A 20,848-nucleotide genomic window follows, 5' to 3' on the forward strand; every position below is an offset into this window, starting at 1 on the left:
TTCGTAATTATCTAAAGGGGGTAAGGGCTTATTCGTTAATCCTAGAAATACCCTGTGCATGCTAAAAAGTATCAAATATATCTTGGTTTATGTATCGAGGGGTTCGCTTTGAAATAACGGAAGGCGTAAGGTTTCTTTTGCAAAAAGGAGTGGACAGGGGGTTTCTTTCGGGAAAATACAAGAAAAGGAGGGGGTTTTGGGCAAAAAGGCCCTTTCTTCCTCCTCCCTCCCGCACAGAACAGAGGAGGGGTTGGGGGGGGCGCCGGCGGCCAAATCCCGGCCGGCCAGGGCCAGGGCGGCTCGGGGGTGTGGGGGAAAAGGGAGAGGGGGTCACGGGAAACTGGTTCCCGGCCTCACCTCGGCTTGAGACGCGGTGAGGGAGTGGGCCCATGGTGGGGGGGCGGCGGCCGGTGATGGGGTGCGCGGCGGCGGCGCTAGGGGCAGGGGGAAGGTGGATAGGGCGGTGGTGGTGGTCGTGGTGGTGGTGAGCCACGCGGGCGGCCTATTTATAGGCCGAGGGGAGGGGCGGTGAGGTGGGGGGAATTGAGGCGGCCGGCGGGCGGTGCGGGCGCCATTAATGGCGTCCCGGCCGCTTGCGGCCGTCGCGACGTGGCGTGCGGTGCGGGTGCGGGACGGGAGGCGACGGCGCGCGCGCGGGCAGGTCGCGGCAGCGGCGAGCGGCGCGGCACGCGCGGGTGCAGGGCGCGTGCGGCGCGGCGAGCTGCGGGTCCGGGGCGAGGGCGCGGCGACGAGCGGCGCGGCGCGGGGCGCGGTCACGCGGGGCACGCGGGGCACGCGGGCACGCAGGGCGGGCGCGTGCACGCGGCGCGGCCGGGGCAGCGCGGGCGCGGCGCCCAAGGCCGGCGCACGGCCGTGCTGTGGGCGGGAGCAGGGGAAAAACAGGAAGGAAGGGAGGAGGAAGAAAAGGGAGGGGAGGGAGAAAAGAAAGAAAGGAAAAGGAGAGAAAAGGAAAAGGGAAAAAGAAATAAAGGGAAAGAAAGAAAAGAAAAGAGAGAGGGAGAAGGGCCGGCGCCGGTCGCGGCGGTGACCGCGGCCGGTCGGCCACGCGGGGAAGCGCGCGGTGCGAGGGGAACGGCGAGGGAAAAGAAAACGCGTCGGCGCCAATCGCGGCCGCAGCCGCGGCCGATCGGCCACGCGCGCGCGGGATTCGCGCGCTGCGCGAGAAATGACTTGCGCCGGCGCTATTCGCGGCGGTGACCGCGCGCGGACGGCAGGCTTCCGAGCGGCGCGGGATGGGATGGCGATACGGTCAGGGGTTAGGGCTATGGTCTGGCGACGAGTGGTCTTTAATCGAAACGTTCTAACGCGTGATTTGATTTTGGTAAATTTTTTGGGCGTCACAAACCTACCCCACTTAAATGAATCTCGTCCTCGAGATTCGGCTGGCCCCTAAATAGATGGGGAAACTCCTTCTTTAGCGCCTCTTCGCGTTCCCAAGTCGCTTCCTCCACCCCATGTCTGCTCCATTGAACTCTGCATATTCGTACTTCGGAGTTTCTCGTTCTCCTAGTGACGGTGTCCAGGATTCTGACCGGCACTTCTTGATATCGCAGATCCGGTTGCAGGTCTATTGTTTCTACCGGCACGTGTTCTCCTTCGGGTACTCTCAAACATCTCCTTAATTGCGAGACGTGAAACACTGGATGTATATCTGACATTTCTTCCGGTAACTCCAGTCGGTATGCCACTGCTCCTACCTTCTTTAGAACTCGATACGGTCCAATGTATCGAGGGGCCAACTTTCCTTGCACTTGAAATCTTCGTGTCCCCCGAATGGGTGAGACTTTGAGATAAACAAATTCTCCCGGGTTGAAACTTATTTCCCGCCTCTTCTTGTCTACATAGCTCTTCTGTCGGGACTGAGCTGCTTTCAATTTCTCGCGGATCTCCGCTACTCTTTCCTCAGCTTCTTTTATAAGTGTGGGTCCTACTAGGGCACGTTCCCCAACTTCCGACCACATCAAGGGAGTTTTGCACTTTCTTCCGTAGAGGGCTTCGAATGGCGACATACCCAGGCTGGCTTGGTAACTATTATTGTACGAGAATTCTGCATAGGGCAGACTCTGTTCCCAATCGTTTCCATAGGTCAGGACACATGCTCTCAGCATATCTTCCATGATCTGATTCACCCTCTCGGTTTGTCCATCCGTCTGTGGGTGGTATGCGGAGCTAAAATCTAACTTAGTGCCCATGGCTTTATGTAGGCTTTTCCAAAACCTAGATGTAAATTGGGTCCCTCTATCCGAGACGATTCTACTGGGCACTCCATGCAACTTCACTATATTTTCCACGTAAAGTTTTGCCAGCTTTTCTCCGCCATAAGTGGTCCTTACGGGTATGAAATGTGCCGATTTAGTGAGTCGATCCACAATTACCCATATGGAATCGTGTCCCTTCTGTGTTCGGGGTAGTCCCACTACAAAGTCCATTCCTATCTCATCCCATTTCCAAACCGGGATAGGCAAGGGTTGCAATAATCCTGCCGGCTTTTGATGTTCGGCCTTGATCCTTTGGCAGGTATCACAATGTGCCACAAATCGTGCGATATCCGCTTTCATTCCATTCCACCAGTATTTTTGCCTTATGTCCATATACATTTTGGTGGATCCTGGGTGGATGGAGTAGGCCGAGTTATGGGCTTCGTCCATGATCAATTGCCGGAAATCTCCGTTCTGGGGTACACAAATTCTATCCTCGTACCATAATGTTCCCTTATCGTCCACTCTGAAACCTGGCGCTTTGTTTTCTCCAGTTTGCTCGCAGATCTTTACTAACTCCTGATCCGAGCTTTGAGCCTCTCTAATTCTATCCTCTAGGGTTGATTGGACGCTTAACACATGGCTGGAACCTTGAGGGACAATGTGCACATTTAATCGTGCCATTTCCTCGCGCAGGTTGTTATCCTTGGGCCCATAGGATTTCCGGCTTAAGGCGTCGGCTACCACATTCGCCTTTCCGGGGTGATACTGAATTTCCAAATTATAGTCCTTGACCAACTCCAACCATCTTCTCTGCCTTAAATTTAAATCCGGCTGGGTAAAGATATACTTCAGACTCTTGTGGTCGGTGTAAACCTCACACTTATTCCCGATCAGGTAATGTCTCCAAATCTTAAGGGCATGCACTACAGCTGCTAGTTCCAAATCATGGGTCGGATAGTTTTGCTCATGGGTCTTGAGTTGGCGGGAGGCATATGCAACGACTTTCCCGTCTTGCATCAGTACGCACCCTAATCCTTGTTGGGATGCGTCACAATAAATGACAAAGTCCCGATGAATGTCCGGTAGGGTCAGCACTGGGGCGGTCGTCAGTCTTCGCTTCAATTCTTGAAAACTCCTCTCGCAGGATTCTGTCCAAGCGAACTTTTTCTCCTTCTTAAGAAGTTCCGTCATGGGTCGGGCTATCTTAGAGAATCCTTCAATAAATCTCCGATAGTATCCGGCTAATCCAAGAAAACTTCTGATCTCACTAACGTTAGTCGGTTGCTGCCAATTGGATACGGCTTCAACCTTCTCCGGGTCCACTGCTACTCCCTCCGCGGTCAGAATGTGACCAAGGAAAGCTACTCTCTCCAGCCAGAATTCGCATTTGCTGAATTTTGCATATAGTTTGTGTACCCTTAATTTTTCCAACACTACCCGCAGATGTTGTTCATGTTCCTGAACACTCTTGGAGTAAATAAGTATGTCGTCGATAAAGACTACGACAAACTTATCCAGCTCATCCATAAACACCTTGTTCATGAGGTTCATAAAGTAAGCAGGGGCATTGGTTAGTCCGAAGGACATTACGGTGAACTCAAACTGCCCGTAGCGGGTGACAAAAGCTGTCTTAGGGATGTCACCTTCCTTAATCTTGAGCTGAAAATATCCTGACCTTAGATCGATCTTGGAAAAGTACTTGGCTCCTTTTAGCTGATCGAAAAGGTCATCAATCCTGGGGAGGGGTACTTGTTCTTAATGGTAACCTCGTTCAGTGCTCGGTAGTCCACGCACAACCTCATACTCCCATCTTTCTTCTTGACAAACAGCACTGGGGCTCCCCATGGCGACGAGCTTGGTCTGACGAAGCCAATCCTCTGCAGTTCTTCCAGTTGCTTCTTTAATTCTGTCAATTCAGGGGCCGCCATCCTATAGGGTCTCTTGGCTATGGGGGATGTTCCGGGGATAAGGTCTATGACGAATTCTATATCCCTATCTGGCGGCATACCGGGAAGCTCTTCGGGGAATACATCTGGGTATTCGCTTACTACCGGAACTCCTTCTAAAGGCTTGGCTTCCATACTAAATACCATTGGATCAAACTTACTATCTCGGGTTCGGCAGATCACTTGTACTCCTTCGTGGTTTGTTAGGTGTACCACTTTGTCGGTGCAGCCTATGAGACCATTGTGTCGACTTAACCAATCCATCCCAAGGATCACGTCTATTCCCCCAGGCTTAAGTACTACCAAATCTGCTAGAAAGTCTACCCCACTTAAGTTGATCCTTACCCGTGAACAACCTAATTGGCAATTGATGTCGCCTCCAGGCGTCCGGGTTAATAGGGGTGTTTTTAGTAGTACTGTAGGTATTTTGTGTTTCTCCACATAGCTCGAGGATATAAACGAGTGCGATGCTCCAGAATCAAATAATACTGTCGCCAGAGCTGAGTTGACTAAGTACTCACCGAGCACTACGCCCTGAGCTTCTTGAGCCTCCTGCGCGTCGATGTGATTGACGCGGGCTCGTCCAAATGATTGCTGCTTCACCTGCTGGCCGTTGTCGTTGTTGCGGACGGGCACTCGGTTGGCACCGGTCAGGGCTGGTCTGGGCCCATTCACTGTGTTGGAGAAGGTCGACGTTGCCGGCTTATTCTTGGCGTAGGGGCAATTGGCGATGAAGTGCCCTGTCTCTCGGCAGTTGAAACAAGCCCTAACATTGTTGTTGTCGGGGGTGGCCTGACTTGCATTGCTTTGCGGGGCCCTCGAGGTATTCTGGCTTCTAGGCGGGGCCTGTGATCCTGTCACCTGGGACTGAGTTCTATACTGCATTGGGGCCTGAGTTCCTGGTGCAGTATAGCTGGAATTTCTCGGCTTCTGGAAACGGTCTTGTTGGCGAGCCTTACTTTCCAAGAACTTGCGTTTGTTGTCCTTTCTTTCTTCGGCCTTGGCCCTTTCCGTGAGGATGGCCTTGTTCATTAGGGTGTTGAAGTCCGGATAGATCTGGGGAGTAAGCAAGGTCCGTAGCTCCGGGCTTAACCCCTTCTTGAACATGTCCTGCTTCTTATCGTCGTCGTTCACTTCTTCCGGCGCGTACCGGGCCAATTCTATGAACCGGTGGGTGTATTCTTCCACCGACATGCTTCCTTGTTGTAGTGCGCGGAATTCATCCGCCTTGCGCTTCATAGTGGCCGAAGGGATATGGTAGCGGCGGAACTCCCTTACGAATTCTCCCCAGGTGATGGTAGAGGCATCTTCGGCTGCAGCACAATAGTTTTCCCACCAGGATAATGCCGTTCCGGTGAGCTGGTGGGCTGCCAGTAGGACTTTATCCCGGTCCTGGCATTCGAATGGTTCGAGCTTCCTCTGAATTACTCGCAACCAGTCGTCAGCATCCAACGGGTTGCAGGATCCGGCGAAGGTAGGTGGCTTGGTCCTTAGGAAGGCCGTCAGCTTGTCGTTCATATTCTGCCCTCGTGGCTGCCGGTTAATGAGGGCATTTGCCAGGGTCTCCAGTATGAGGGTCTGGTTATGGATGATCTGCGCCAGGTCTCCGAGGGGTGGGGGTGGTGGTAGTTGTTCTTCTCCTTGATTCTCTCCTCGGTTCTGGCTTACTTCTTGTTCTGCCTGAGGAGGACTCTGCCCAGCAGGCTGTGCTCTGGCACCAGCGGCTGCGGGGTTCCGGCTACGGGAGGCCCTCGTGACGCTCCGGGGAATCATCTGTTGATTGGGTAGAGTGGGATTTCGATTAGGTGATGTTTAAGTTGTTTAATACGTATATACGGCGGAATCTACTCCCTGCCAGTAGATGCTTAAACAAGTAGCACACAGCACACAATATCACACACAACAGGCACAAACAACTTTATTACTGCGGAAAGGGAGTACAGCTTGGGGTAGGGCTCGGTCTCGCACTACTTGTCCAGGTCACGCCCGAGGGCACGACTTTAGACAAAAAGGGGCTGGGGTGTACATCGCTAGGGTGGCGTCGGTCATTCTACTCGCGGGGCCGGCCTTCTTCTGGGGCGGAAAGCGTGAGTGATCCTTGCTCGCCGTCCTCTGGATTTCCACTGGTCAAGGGTTGCGCTGCAGCATCCCTCTCGACGGCGGCAGCAGAGCTTTTAGGGTGCTCGGGTGGGGCTCGTGCACTCCCGAAGAGTGATCCCCACCCTATGACGGGTGTCCCGAGTAAAACGTGGTCTTCCCCTATCGCCGGGACTGGTGTCCCACTTTGGGTCCAATCTTGCATACGCCGGTCTCGGGCCTGCCTGAGGCTCTCTTGGGCGACTGCTTCGCTACTGACCGCGGCTGCGGCTCTTGCCTCGGCATGGGCGGCTCGGATCTGCTGTATCCTCACCGCGAGCTCTGCTTGCTCGGCTCGATGGGTCTGCTCCCTTAGAAGGTTGGCTTGCTCATCAAAGAGTTGGTCCAGGGCGGCTAGGTAAGTGGTCACTTGGTACAGGGGGCCTTCTTCGTGGCGTCGTCGCTCCAGGTTTCTCATGCGTGCTTCCCAGACTGGGGTTCTGATGGCCGGCGGAAAGAACTTCGCTGGCGTGGGGGCGAGGTGTTCTTCGAAGATCCGGCACAAATAACGGAGCGCTTTTCTGATGGCCAAAGGGTAGGTGTCTTGGTGTCTAAACCCCGTGGCGGTCGCACGCCAAGGCTGGATGTCGGGGTAGCGGTTGCTCCTGGCGATGACCAGGATCACCCTGCAGCGGAGGGTACCATGGTGCTCGTACTCTCGGCTGTAGTACCTTGGGCGCTCCGTAACGCCAAGATCTTCCAGGGTGTTGATCAAAAGGCTGGGGAATCCAGGTGCAGCTTGGCAATCGCCCTGGGTCCATCCCTCCTCAGCCATCTGAAACAGAAGTAGGGTAAACAACCTGGTACAGGTGCAAAAGCGAGTAGATGATATTTATTATTACAACAAGGGTGGTACAGTTTTCATGGATACGGGGTCGTTAGGGTAGGGTTTTTGCTAGGGGTGCTAATCCTATCATGGGGATTCTTCCTCGGTCCTGATAGAGCGCTTCTTTATTGGAAGGAACCGATCCATCTCGTTTTCGGTCTGTGTACCCTTATCCCAATGGGTCTCCATGGGTTCTTCTTCTTCTTCTTCGATCCATCCACCTATCCCGTTGCGGTTCTCGTATTCTTGCATCTGGGCTTGGAGGGCGGCTAAGGAATACTCGGCGGTTGCAGCTCTTGTCCGTTGTTCCTCCAGCTCCTGGGTTATCTTTTCAATCCCCTGGATTAGCTTCTTCAGTTGTGCCGACTGTTCGCGGCAGAGTGCATGCAAGCCAGTGAGGTAGATGGACAGGTGGGAGACCGTGTCTTCCAGGTCTTCTTCTTCTCGTCCAAGTCCCCTCATTCGGGCAATCCAAGTGCGCCCTCTTCCCTCAGCGGGTGGGAAAAATCCCATAGGAGTCCGCTGAAGGTGGTGCCTGTAGAGCACACGCAGTCGTCGCAAGGCTTTTCGAGCGGCCTTTCGATAGGTGTCGGGGAAGCGAAAGCCAGTGGTGGAGATGAACCAAGGGTCCACATCAGGGTAGCGGGTGCTTTTCTCCACAAAAACCATTATGTCGCACCGAAGGGTGCCTCCGGCGATGTACTCACGGTAGGCATACTCCGGTGGTTCCATAACCCCGACGCGTTCCAGGCTGAGCAATAGCAACTTGGGGAGGCCGGGCTCTGCGTGGCAGACTCCGCTAGCCCATCCATTGCCAGCCATCTGGAACAAGGCAAAAACCAGTGGTGAGTGTTTGTGCAGAAAATTTCTGAACCGGGATAAGTTCTAGGGCCTGAAAAGGGGGTCTCGCTCCTAGGGTCACGTCCTACGGCCAGCCTACGGCTCTGATACCACCTGAAGCGTCCCCCCATCAGGGAGACTTAAAAGTGTCGAATTATCAGTCCCAGGAGGCTGATAACACTTTTATTACATCAGATGGTACATCACCGTACAACTCTTCGCGGTAATGGGCAGTGAAGCGCCACTATCGCGAGGATTACAACAAAAACCCACACAACTACACTAGCTACGAACAAAGGATCATCAGAGTCTTGCGCCATGCGGAATCCAACGGTGGCCTCAACCACAGGCAAGACTGGGTGCAGGACGAAACCCTACTCGTTGTCTTCGGGGATGTAGTCTGGGTCTTCCACTGTAAAAGTAAGAGAGGGGTGAGTACGAACGTACTCAGCAAGTCCAATCTCACCCACGGAGGGGGGTATAACAGAAATTAATGCAAAGGACAATCCAAGGGTACGGTTAGGGTTTATTTGCGGAAAAACTCGGTTATACGCAGGGGTTCATTTTGAAAACATTTTCAAAACAAGTTTCCCAATACCAAGGAGCACACAGTGTTGATCCACACAGGATCCAAGTTTTAATCTGCTACCGGACTCCCCGTCCGCCGTAGCACACGGCACAACTGCCGGACAATTTCCAAACAACTCACACCAGCCCATCCATTCCCAGAGATAAACACTAGTTATGTGACCACACCGTAACTTGCCCAATACCGTGGGCACGGCTATTCGAATAGATTTTAACTCTGCAGAGGTGTGCAACTTTACCCACAGGTGGGGTACCACAGCACGAACACCTTAGTGCCGGTGCAGATCCCAACAAAGCCATTACCCACCTTAGCTAGACCTGACTAGCCACCACGGGATCCATCAAGGGGTCATTTGACCTATCTCCGAGGTTTAACCGGGGCATAAGTCACACAGAGCTTATCCCGTCTCCTTGATCACCCGTTGCTCTCAGCTCTCCTGATGGCTATCAGGCTAACTAGTGGGATTTATGCTAAGCCGTTGCCCATACAACGGTCAAGCGGTTTGCACGACAGGAAGCTAGGTGAGATGTCACATCAACTCGGTCCTTAGGGGTGACAAGATGGATATCTCCCTTCCACGCTCAACCACACAGGTACGAGCACACCATCGGCAATTCACACAGAAATGCCATCCATCCCGTCTAACTCACTTTTCAAAACCACACTTTATCCCTTCCCACACGCACACACATTTTCTTTATAAAACCAGGTGGTCAAAGTATGGTTGTCTCAGTAGGGGTGGCTATCCTACCATGTTTTCAACACACAAAACCATGCAATTTTATAAAACAGGCCACTGGGTTGTGTTTATAAAAACTAGGACAGAAACATGCATCAAAGGGCGGAATTGAACTTGCCATCGTCAAACCCTTGCGGGAACTCCTGATCGGAGCACTGTCCTTCGGGTTCGGGGTCGCAGTACTGGTCCTCAGTTGCTTGGTCGCGGCCGGGAACCTCGTCGTTCACTCCGTGTCCTACGACGCAAACAAACAGACACACAATCAAGCGAAAGAACTAAAAGCTTTTACCGATAGGCTTGAATCGGAAATAATTTGGTTACGGAGTTAGGGGCAATATCTCTGGGTGGTTTTTTAATGGCATAGCTAAAACTATACTAGAAGCGGAGTGGTAAAGTTTCGGGTCAATCGGAGGTCATTTCGCACATAAAATGACGCGCTAAAGGCGGTTTCAGGGCTTAAACGGGGGTCTAGGGACTTGTTCGTAATTATCTAAAGGGGGTAAGGGCTTATTCGTTAATCCTAGAAATACCCTGTGCATGCTAAAAAGTATCAAATATATCTTGGTTTATGTATCGAGGGGTTCGCTTTGAAATAACGGAAGGCGTAAGGTTTCTTTTGCAAAAAGGAGTGGACAGGGGGTTTCTTTCGGGAAAATACAAGAAAAGGAGGGGGTTTTGGGCAAAAAGGCCCTTTCTTCCTCCTCCCTCCCGCACAGAACAGAGGAGGGGTTGGGGGGGGGCGCCGGCGGCCAAATCCCGGCCGGCCAGGGCCAGGGCGGCTCGGGGGTGTGGGGGAAAAGGGAGAGGGGGTCACGGGAAACTGGTTCCCGGCCTCACCTCGGCTTGAGACGCGGTGAGGGAGTGGGCCCACGGTGGGGGGGCGGCGGCCGGTGATGGGGTGCGCGGCGGCGGCGCTAGGGGCAGGGGGAAGGTGGATAGGGCGGTGGTGGTGGTCGTGGTGGTGGTGAGCCACGCGGGCGGCCTATTTATAGGCCGAGGGGAGGGGCGGTGAGGTGGGGGGAATTGAGGCGGCCGGCGGGCGGTGCGGGCGCCATTAATGGCGTCCCGGCCGCTTGCGGCCGTCGCGACGTGGCGTGCGGTGCGGGTGCGGGACGGGAGGCGACGGCGCGCGCGCGGGCAGGTCGCGGCAGCGGCGAGCGGCGCGGCACGCGCGGGTGCAGGGCGCGTGCGGCGCGGCGAGCTGCGGGTCCGGGGCGAGGGCGCGGCGACGAGCGGCGCGGCGCGGGGCGCGGTCACGCGGGGCGCGGTCACGCGGGGCACGCGGGGCACGCGGGCACGCAGGGCGGGCGCGTGCACGCGGCGCGGCCGGGGCAGCGCGGGCGCGGCGCCCAAGGCCGGCGCACGGCCGTGCTGTGGGCGGGAGCAGGGGAAAAACAGGAAGGAAGGGAGGAGGAAGAAAAGGGAGGGGAGGGAGAAAAGAAAGAAAGGAAAAGGAGAGAAAAGGAAAAAGGGAAAAAGAAATAAAGGGAAAGAAAGAAAAGAAAAGAGAGAGGGAGAAGGGCCGGCGCCGGTCGCGGCGGTGACCGCGGCCGGTCGGCCACGCGGGGAAGCGCGCGGTGCGAGGGGAACGGCGAGGGAAAAGAAAACGCGTCGGCGCCAATCGCGGCCGCAGCCGCGGCCGATCGGCCACGCGCGCGTGGGATTCGCGCGCTGCGCGAGAAATGACTTGCGCCGGCGCTATTCGCGGCGGTGACCGCGCGCGGACGGCAGGCTTCCGAGCGGCGCGGGATGGGATGGCGATACGGTCAGGGGTTAGGGCTATGGTCTGGCGACGAGTGGTCTTTAATCGAAACGTTCTAACGCGTGATTTGATTTTGGTAAATTTTTTGGGCGTCACAGGACCTTGTGTTGACGCTTGGAGTAGTCATCCTCAAAACCTCTGAAGATCATGAGGCAACCATCCAGCTCAGGGAAGCCGCCACCATCCTTGGCCGGTGCCCCCTGATTTTTGGGCGCCTCCTCGTTGCGGTCCCACCCTTGCACTTGCTAGGCTGACCCAGCATGCGCTTGAGGAGTTCGCAGTCCTTGAGCTTGTGCTTGATGGGGTAGCCGTGATTGGTGCACGGCTTTTCCAAGACATGCTCGAAGTGGCCAGCGTTGCCCTGACGCTTGCCCGCACGGTTGGCCGCCGCGACCGTGTTGGGGTTGGCGCGATGCCGATCCTTCTTCTTACTTTCCCCCTACCCTAAGGAGGGGCCTTCATCCTGGTCCTCCCACTTGGCCTTGCCTTTGGCCCAACCATCGGTGAAGACCGCCCCGACCGCCTCCTCGCCAGAGGCGTGGTTTGTGGCAATGTCCAGGAGCTCGCAGGTGATGCGCGGCTTCGGCAACCGAGCTTGTGAACGAGGGACTTGCAGGTGGTCCCAGAGACGAACGCACTGACGACATCTGCGTCAACCACATCAGGTAGAGAATTGCATTACTTGGAGAATCAGTGGATGTAGTCCCGCAGGGACTCGCCAGGCTCCTATTTGCAGCTCTTGAGGTCCCAGGAGTTTCCAGGGCACACGTACGTCCCCTGGAAATTCCCAATGAAGATATGTTTCAGCTCTGCCCAGCTACGGATGTTGTTGGGCGGTAAGAATTCGAGCCACGCTCGAACGTACTCCCCGACACAGATGGGGAGGTACGGGATGATGAAGTAATCATCATCCGCTCCTCCGGCCTGACAGGCGAGCTGGAAGTCTTCCAACCATAAAGCGGGGTTCGTCTCCCCGGTGTACTATGGCAGAACCGCTTGAATTATTCCGGTTCAACTGCGCAGACTATCGCTATACATGCGACATGATCTCAACGCACTTCAAACGGAATGTCCCGATGGTCTGTCGGGTAACGTCCCGATGAAACCACTGAATTCCGGATCGTCAAGCGTACCTCGCACGAAGGCGAGTCCAGCGATACAATCACCGTCATATTTTTACAACATAGGTCCAGTACTGAAAACTTAACTAAAACAAATTTAAACAAGCATTGTTTGAAAACTTTAAGTTTTAACAAACATTATTCAGAGCCTGCAGCGGAAAGAAAACACGACTACTCTTCGCAAAGGCAGGCACCACACTTAGCCCAAAGCATAGTGTCATTCCGAAGGGTCATTGCCGGCCGGGGACGGATCCCATTCCACGGACCAGCCAGGCCTGAGTCCTCGAGTGACATACCTAAAAACCACATTACTAGCAAGACTGAGTATACTAATACTCAGCAAGGCTTACCCGTCAATTTGGTATTACTTAGCCCATAACTAGACCATGAGAGGTTGAAAGGCTCTAGGTTTCTTTTGCTGAAAAGCAACAAAGAGTATGTCCTTATTTCCATATTTTAGGTTTTTGGTTCTAGTTCAATTAACCATTCTAAGTGAGCATCTATACTAGACAAGCAAGGTAGATATTAAAGCATACATCAATATTGTTCCATCAACTGTTGCTCTTGTTACTCTATGTGGCAGAAGTATCAAGTAGTCTCAATCACCGTGAGAAACGGACAATTCCTAAATCGAATTTCATAACCTTGCAAGGGATCCTAACTCACACGCTCGGAAACTTTCCTTTCTGGGCAACCATTCCCCTCATATTCCGGGTCGTGAATCAAAACCACCACAAGCGACTGCAGGACCATACGCACATCCAATATGCAGAACGTACGTCTACAGTGCGACTGTATGACCGTACTCCTGTCTGCTACGCAGAACGTACTTCCACACGTGGGTGCATGTGAACATAAAAAAAATTCGAGTGGTAGGAGAAGTCCACTTGCCGTGCCAATCAGGTACTAGGCTTACCGCGTACCATATTTACGGTATGTGGCTAGTACTTTCAAACACTTGACCACCACTACCACACACTGCGACCTTATCAATTTGACCAACACAGACGGGTACCATTCCAAGTCATGGTACTGCATTCAATCCCGTCCGTGATCCTTATGGTGATTGCAAGATAGTAAACAATCAACTCCTATATCGCGCGAGTGACCGGAAATCACTCGACTTCTACCGGTCCTATTAGCAGAGCATCTACGCGATAAGGACTCGAAAACATCAGATAGGTTCTTGGGTTTCATGCAACTAGGGTTTCATAACAACTCCTAGTACTTAATGCACAAGATAGATATATAATAATATAAGTACATAATTTAAAATACTGGGTTATGCACCGGGGCTTGCCTTCACTAGTGAAGCTGGGGTCAGTAATGTTAGTATCTTCCAAATCTGGGTTCGGGACTTCAGAAAGACCCTTGGTGACAATTTACTTGAGCTTCAGAAATACCCTCGTCGGGTTCCGGGATTAGCTCGTAGGTACCATCGGCGAGTGTCGTCAAATCTACATGATATGCAATGATTTGAAGCAAATGGTTATTATTTTGTTTTCACAATAAAGTTGCATTCCAACAAGATTACATTCAGTACATCACTTCAAGACTTAACTAATTTTGTACAAACAAAAAGATTTGAAAGAATAAACTTAAGTAGAGTTTCTGCTGTAAAAACTTTATTCCAAAAGGCTATTGGTGAAGGTTACTATAGAGCTGATCAAATCTACTTCACAGCATGCCTTTCTAATAGCTTATCTAACTGATTGGGGCATACATTGGCTATGATTTTTCCTTCAGCAAAAGTAGTCGATAGGGGTGTAGCCGATCGACATGTAGTCGATGGGCATGTGGCTGATGGTTGTGCAGCTGGCAAGCGTGTATTTTACAAACAAGACCCTAGAAAAACATAGAGACTTGCATTTGGGTCCCTAATTGACTTAAACAAAAGAAGTCAAATGGTGGCGAAATAAAATCCAGCGAGGAGGCTTACTGGCGGTGAGGGAAAGGTGGGTAAAATGGTTCAGGAGCTCACAGCGGACTTGGGGTGATTGGAATCATAAAAGGGAAACTCAGAGGCAGCGGTTCGACTAGAAACAGAGCCGGTGCGATGAGGTTCCAAGAGCGGCGACGGTGTTCCAGCGACTGGAGTGTAGGAAGATGAAGGGAAATTGGTCAGGAAGCTTCAGCGTGGAGATGTGGTGCTGATGGTGCTCTTGGCGAAGGAGAAGAAGGGGTGGAACTTCGGTTCGACTAGAATTTAGAACGGCGGCGGAGAATGAGATCGTCCACGCAACGTTCTGGGCAGTGCGTGTGCAGGAGGAGGAAGAAGAGCGGGTGAGGAAGGGGTAGTGAGATACGGCAGTGCTGGTGGAGCATGAAATTGGACAGGAGGAGTGGTGGAGACGGCTAACGGTGATGGACAGAGGAGCTCCGGCAAAGTAGTCGAGCGGAGAAAAGAATAGGAATACGGTGCGCGCGAGGGAATGGAAGAAAAGAGACGTTTATTGGGCGCATCCCCGAGCTAAAAAGAGGCACGCGGGCGGGCGGCAAGCAGCTGCTGGCGGTCGACAGCGCGCGTGGCGGCTCGGGCGTGCGGCGGCGCAACGCATCCGCGCGAGGAGGAGCCAGCGGGGTTGTTTAAGAAGCGGGCGAGCTAGCTGGGGGCCATGTGGCGCAGGAAGAGTGGCGAGGGGACAGCTGGCGGCCGGGGAAAATGCCGGTGATGGGCGGTGGGCGGCGCTGCAGAGAAACAGAGAGGGGAAGCAGGAGGAAGAAGATGAGGACTTGTTCGTAAATTTTGTAAAAGTTTAAGGAGTTCACTGTAAAGTAAATTTTTCTTCCAAACTATAGCTCTAATGAAAATATGCCCAAGGTCAAAAGTGTAGAGCTTAAAAAGATCTACCACTTTGCTTTAGGGTCAAACTTTAAAATAGTTAGGGTTTTGAAATTATTTTTAAGACTAACAAATCATTTAATTTCAAATAAATCCAAAATAAGTTTTACCTTTTTACTGAAACCTTGAAGCATTTACACTTCTTACAGTGGTTAAAAAGTGAAAACTCATATTGGCAAATCAACCCTTCACATATTTTTGAAATTACCTCCCATTTGTACACAATTTACAAAAAGAATCCTAATTTTTCCAATAATACAAAAAATACCCTTTTAACCTATTTTTAAGTTTTTAAAAGCATTCATCAAAACAAACACACACTAAGCACCACTTCGTACTAGAAATTAATGTACCTAGTTCCTAAGTACCTGAAATGTCACATGTACTTAGCGATTTTAGTGGGCGGTCGGAAGTGCGGTGGGAATGGCGCTTTTCTGGATACGACGACTGAAGGCCCGCGGGCCCGGGCCGTCCAGACTAGGGCTCCGATCGCCGTCCTGATCGCACAGTCGGCTGCCATGCTTGGCGGGCGCCTCTTCGTGCTCCCCCTCGGGCTGGTGGGCATCAGCCGCATCCGCGGTGGCCTGGTTGACATTGGCGCCACGGCGGGCCAGTTGCCGTGAGTGGATGACGTTGCGAGCGTCGTAGTTGGGCCCAAGCCGGCCACTCGCCAGGGGGCTCTTGCTGTTGAGGGTCTGCAGACATAGGCAGGTTGCACAGGAGCATTGCTGCGGTGGCGATGTTCTGCTTTGCCCGCGCAAACTGGGGGAGGAGGGCGTCGACGTCTGCGACAATGTCCTGCTGCACATGATCGGTGCGTGCCCGCACGCCGCCCACAACATTACAAACATTCAGCTCAGAGTTGCACTAGGGGTGCATCGACGCGGGCGACGGCTAGCGTCGCCGCCGCTGGCGTAAGTCCTCGCCATGTGCCTGGGTGTTGGCCAGGGCCTGAGCACGCAGGTCTGGCGGGGTGTGCGTATCCTCGGTCTCCACCAGGATCGGATGTCGTCCCTGCATGTCCGCCATGGCACATTCCCACAGCGCGTGACAGCCAAGGGGCCATAGGTTGCCAACGCTTGACCCTTCGCTCAGAAGGTCGTCATCGGAGAAGAGATCATAGAATGAGGCGGGACCGTACCCCGTCATGCCCACGAACTCGGTCACGGGCGGGGGCTGCGGTAGGGCCCACCGAAGCTCCCTGGCGTAAACATTCCTGGCGTTTGTGAGGCCAAATAGGGACCGACTGCGTGGTGAGCGCGATGGGGACAGCGGGGTACCTTCGGAGAGCAGGTGGAAGATATTGCACAGTGAGAAAAGGAGCAAGTCCACATCACTCGCTAGGGGGTTGGCGCCGAGCATGAGCTCGATGTGACATGCGAGCAGCTCAGTGTCAAGGTCAGCCAACGGTCTGTTTGAGGCAGTGTCTCCCTCGAGCGATGTCAGAGGGGTGGCCTCCTCGCGGAGGCAAAGCATGCTGAGTGATCGGCAACAAAGTCTAAGCTTCCGAAGTGGAAGGCCGGGAAGGGCACGAAGATGGGAGGTGCCCACAACCCAGTGCACGGGGCCATGTGAAACTCCAACAAGCCGAAGCGAATTGTATTGCACAGGCTTGTGAGGCTGGAGGTGTTGGAGATGAAGTCCATCCAATCACCGGAATAGCAGACGCACGATGTCCTACCCACGGATGGCACCAAACTGCCGATTCCGAAAATGGCCGGCAGAAACCTACTCGAAGCGTGTAGTGTGCGTTGTGATCGGAGGTGGCCTACCACACAATGACTCAAGATTTATACTGATTCAGGCAAATGTGCCCTACGTCCAGTTGGGGCTCGGTCGGATGTATTGCTTGAGCCCAGGTGCTCGTGAGAGTTGGGGAGTTACAAGCTTTCGAGTGGAGGATGAATTTCTTGGATTTCGTTCTGGTTTAGTCCCCTTTCCTAGGCGACTGACCCTCCCTTTTATAGTCCAAGGGGGTCTCCTTTACAGGGGAACTAAGGGTAGGAAAGAGAGATAGAGAGAGAATTCCTAGCCCTACCCCGATCGGGGCTGTCAGCTCTGTCAGTCGGAGTCCTCGGACGACCACCGTCCAAGTCATGTCTCGCGGAGTGGCCATCGCGTTCCGTCCCAGTACGTCGTGTTCCGTCGGTCGGGGGGCGGGCATGCGCCGATAAGTATGGTATGGCAGTCACGCCCCGTCACTGGCGCCACGTTCTATCACTCCGTCGTGACGGAGGTGTATCCGTCGTGTCATGATGACGTTGTGCCTCATCTCTTCGTGAGGACGGGTGGATGGAATAACGTCCCTCTGCTATGGCAGCAAGGGGGATTGTAGCCCCATGGAGAGGATGGTTGGCCATGTGTGGCAAGTTGACTCCGGCGTCGGCCCTGATCCTCAGCATCTGCTCCTGAGGACCGTCAGTGCGCAAGGTCTAGCCGGACGTCGACCTTGTCAGTCGGGGGCAGCAATACGTGTACAGCGGAGTCGAGTCGGCCCCTTAATTCAGGACCATGGTATGAACCTAGAACCTGGTCGTCCCCTCGGTCGGGGACGCAGGTCAAGGCTCCCGCCGACCGGCCGGTCGGCCGGTCGGGACCGTGGGCCTGGGCGGCATGAAGGAAGTCACGGCACAAAAGGGTGGTCATTTGATCCATGCGCGGTCTCAGACTATCCAGAGTGCCAGCGGGAAGTGGGCCCGCTGGGGAACCGGATCCCTGGACCCATCAACCATCGTCACTTATTTAGCTACACTAACGAATTCATCCCTGCGTACGTGCTGCTGATGGCAAGATGATAAGGTGCATCCGTTACTAATTATATATATATAATGCATGGCTATTTGTTTTCGATTTTCAAATTAATGATGCAGCCGAAAGTGCAATGCAAGGTAGTCGCACGTACGTACGCAGGAATATTTGCAATTACTTAACTTATTATACATAGATCGATGGAAATTGAAATTGATGCACAACCAGAGAAGAAATATTTCTGTCCACTTAACTGAATCCTGGTATGTTGGCTGTTTCCTTTTCTTTTCAAAACAAACCATGAGTGCCCGTCTCAGCTCGACGTCGAAGCGTACGCCACACACCACTGGAAGTAAAGATGGTAACAAGTATAAAATGCTCGCGTACCCACGGATAACAAACCCGACAGGTGCAGATCCAGACGCCACTTTGTACCCACGGGCAAGGATCTGGATACAACTCTGTACCTAACGGATATTTATTAACGGGCACGAAAAATTGATATCCTCATCCGTAAACCCGTCAAACCCGCTCCACGAACCTGACAAGTGGGACCCAAATGTAAGCAAGTATAAGAACACACACATAAGGGTTTCCCCACCTTCTCATCCACCCCCGGTCTCCCCCAACCAGCCGCCCCTCCCCCCTCCCTCTCCCTCGCACACGCCGCCGACCCTGCCCCCTCCCTTACATCAACCCTCCGGCCCTCCTCCTGCCGTGCTGCCGCCGCCGCCCCCAAACCTCCTCCCTCGCGCACGCCGCCCCCGGCCCTCCTCCCTCGCGTGTGCCGCCCCGAGCCCTGCTCCTATCACGCTGCAACCCTCACGACACCGCCCCACCACCCCCAGCCCTCCTCCCTCGCATGTGCCACCCCCCCGGCCCTGCTCCCGTCGCACTGCCGCCCTTGCGACGCCGCCCCGCCATACCCTGACCTCCTGTCGTCGCTGTCGCCATCCTCGTCCCTGCACAGCAGCACAAAGGCATGGCCAGGGCGCGAGCAGCGCCCTTGAGCCGAGCATGGCGGAGCCCCAGCAGGGCACACGGTCGCGGATGGAGGATACGGGCAAAGCTTACTGCCCGTGGCGGGTGCGGGCGCGGGTAAAGGTTTTTCCTCACGGGTACGGGCGTGAGAACCCTGTATCTACGGGTATTTTATCTGTTGCCATCTTTAGTTGGAAGAATAATTAGTCAAGAATACGTGTACACTACGTGTTGAGTTTGGGATTTGAGTCTAAAGCACGTCTGGTTTAATTTGCTGTTTGGTTCAGTTTTGGGATGCTGCAGTGTGTCCTAGGGTAAAACATACGATCCAATGCAAGGCCTCATTCGTTTGCATGCTAGATAGATCGATGGTTCATTGCTTGGACAGTGATTGGACACGCTTTTGGACCACATGTTTCGTACAGCACGTGTACCACTTGGTGCGTACATAGATCTATCGTAGATGTAATCCATGCATCAAATTAACTAGCTATCGTAGATGTAATCCCAAGAAAGCAGCCAATGCAAATCTCCTCAGAAATTAAACTAATGCCAGATGCAAAATACAAACCGGCCGGTGACAGCTAATTGCATATATTATTCAGCCGTACCAAGTAATATAAGCTTCACCCCACGTTTGTCTTCCGTAGGCGTATATATCTGTAGTACTGCTTATCAACCTTGCTTCTCGGTCCATAACAAGTTGATCGATGATACCGTGTTTAAAATCAACATGTGCTCCTTATGATATGATGAGCTCTCAACTATTATTGGTCGATCAAGCTAGTCCTCTTAATTTGTCATGGTAACATTTTCTTCTCACGAAAAGAAAAAATCATCAAAAGATTCAATAACAAACATATTTTTACCAGCAGGGGATATGTATACTATCGTCAAAGTTTAAAGTATATTTGACTAAACAATAATACAGAACCCGAAAAAGATATTCTCATGTATCTTTTTTAAAGATGAACAAATGTGTGTAAAAGGTTCAATGATTGGTGGCATCCGATTCAGCTGATTCACAATTTGTCAGGGAGAAATTACGCCATTAATAATATGCTAGCTAATATTTTTTTCCCGGGTAGCTAATCTATATGTTTACTGGTCACTGTGAAAGTGATGTTACCACCAAGTATGCGTGTACCACGTGGGGACGAAAAGAACATCCACGCCATCATCGTTGCATAGTGACTGTGAATCTAGGAGCAATGCAAGGAGGACCACACACATACACGCAAATAATTGCCAACACACACATGCAATTAGTGCCCCCCCGTTGATATTTTCACCGACCACTATTAGCTGCCGACAGTCGTTTATTACATTAGTATTAAGCTAATATGTGAGAATTATTATAAAGCCTTTTCAATAGCTGTATTTTGAAACTAGATTCGGTACGGTCGTCGATTTCAAATGCATGCCAGTGTTTTTTAATTTCTAGCTAGACTGGCGTGTACGCATGCATGGATCAAGAAATCAGATTTCGGCGTACCAGAAATTAGAGATATCCAATAATTTTTGTTTTGGTTTGCATTGCTTGGCTGCTGGTACGTAGCTAGGTGGGCCAATGGGAGAGTGGTACGTAGTAGGTGCAGAGAAATAATCACGCACGTGCTGTGCTATCAGCTGGCTCCTGCTCTGCAGCTCGTGAACTGGGCCTGGTCTGTGGCTGTCCGAACGAAAGGCGATGGAATCGTCACTGTGCCGTGGACCCCGTGAGTGAAGATTCGAGATCGCTAGCCATACCCACCAGGCCACCACTAAAGACCCGGGCCCTCTCTCCACTTGTCAACAGAAGCCATGGAGATCCGGCAAGGGAAAATGCTAGCTGCCCGGATACAAATGCACATGCTGTCCCTGTTAGAGTGGGAGTAGCTTCCTGAAGTATTGCACCACACAGGCGCTCTGATCCGCACTACGTGTATACGTATTCCGCAATGATTTTAAAAGGAGGAATATTGGTATATTTTATGATCATAATAGAATGTCCTTGATGCTTTTTTTGCGTTGAGTTTGATATTTAATTTAATCGTTTTTAAGTCAATTATCATTCGGTGGCATGTCTGTAATTTTATTTTTTTCTGTGAGTTTGG

Source organism: Panicum hallii, chromosome 7, assembly GCF_002211085.1.
Source record: "Panicum hallii strain FIL2 chromosome 7, PHallii_v3.1, whole genome shotgun sequence".
In the NCBI taxonomy this organism is placed as follows: Eukaryota; Viridiplantae; Streptophyta; class Magnoliopsida; order Poales; family Poaceae; genus Panicum; species Panicum hallii.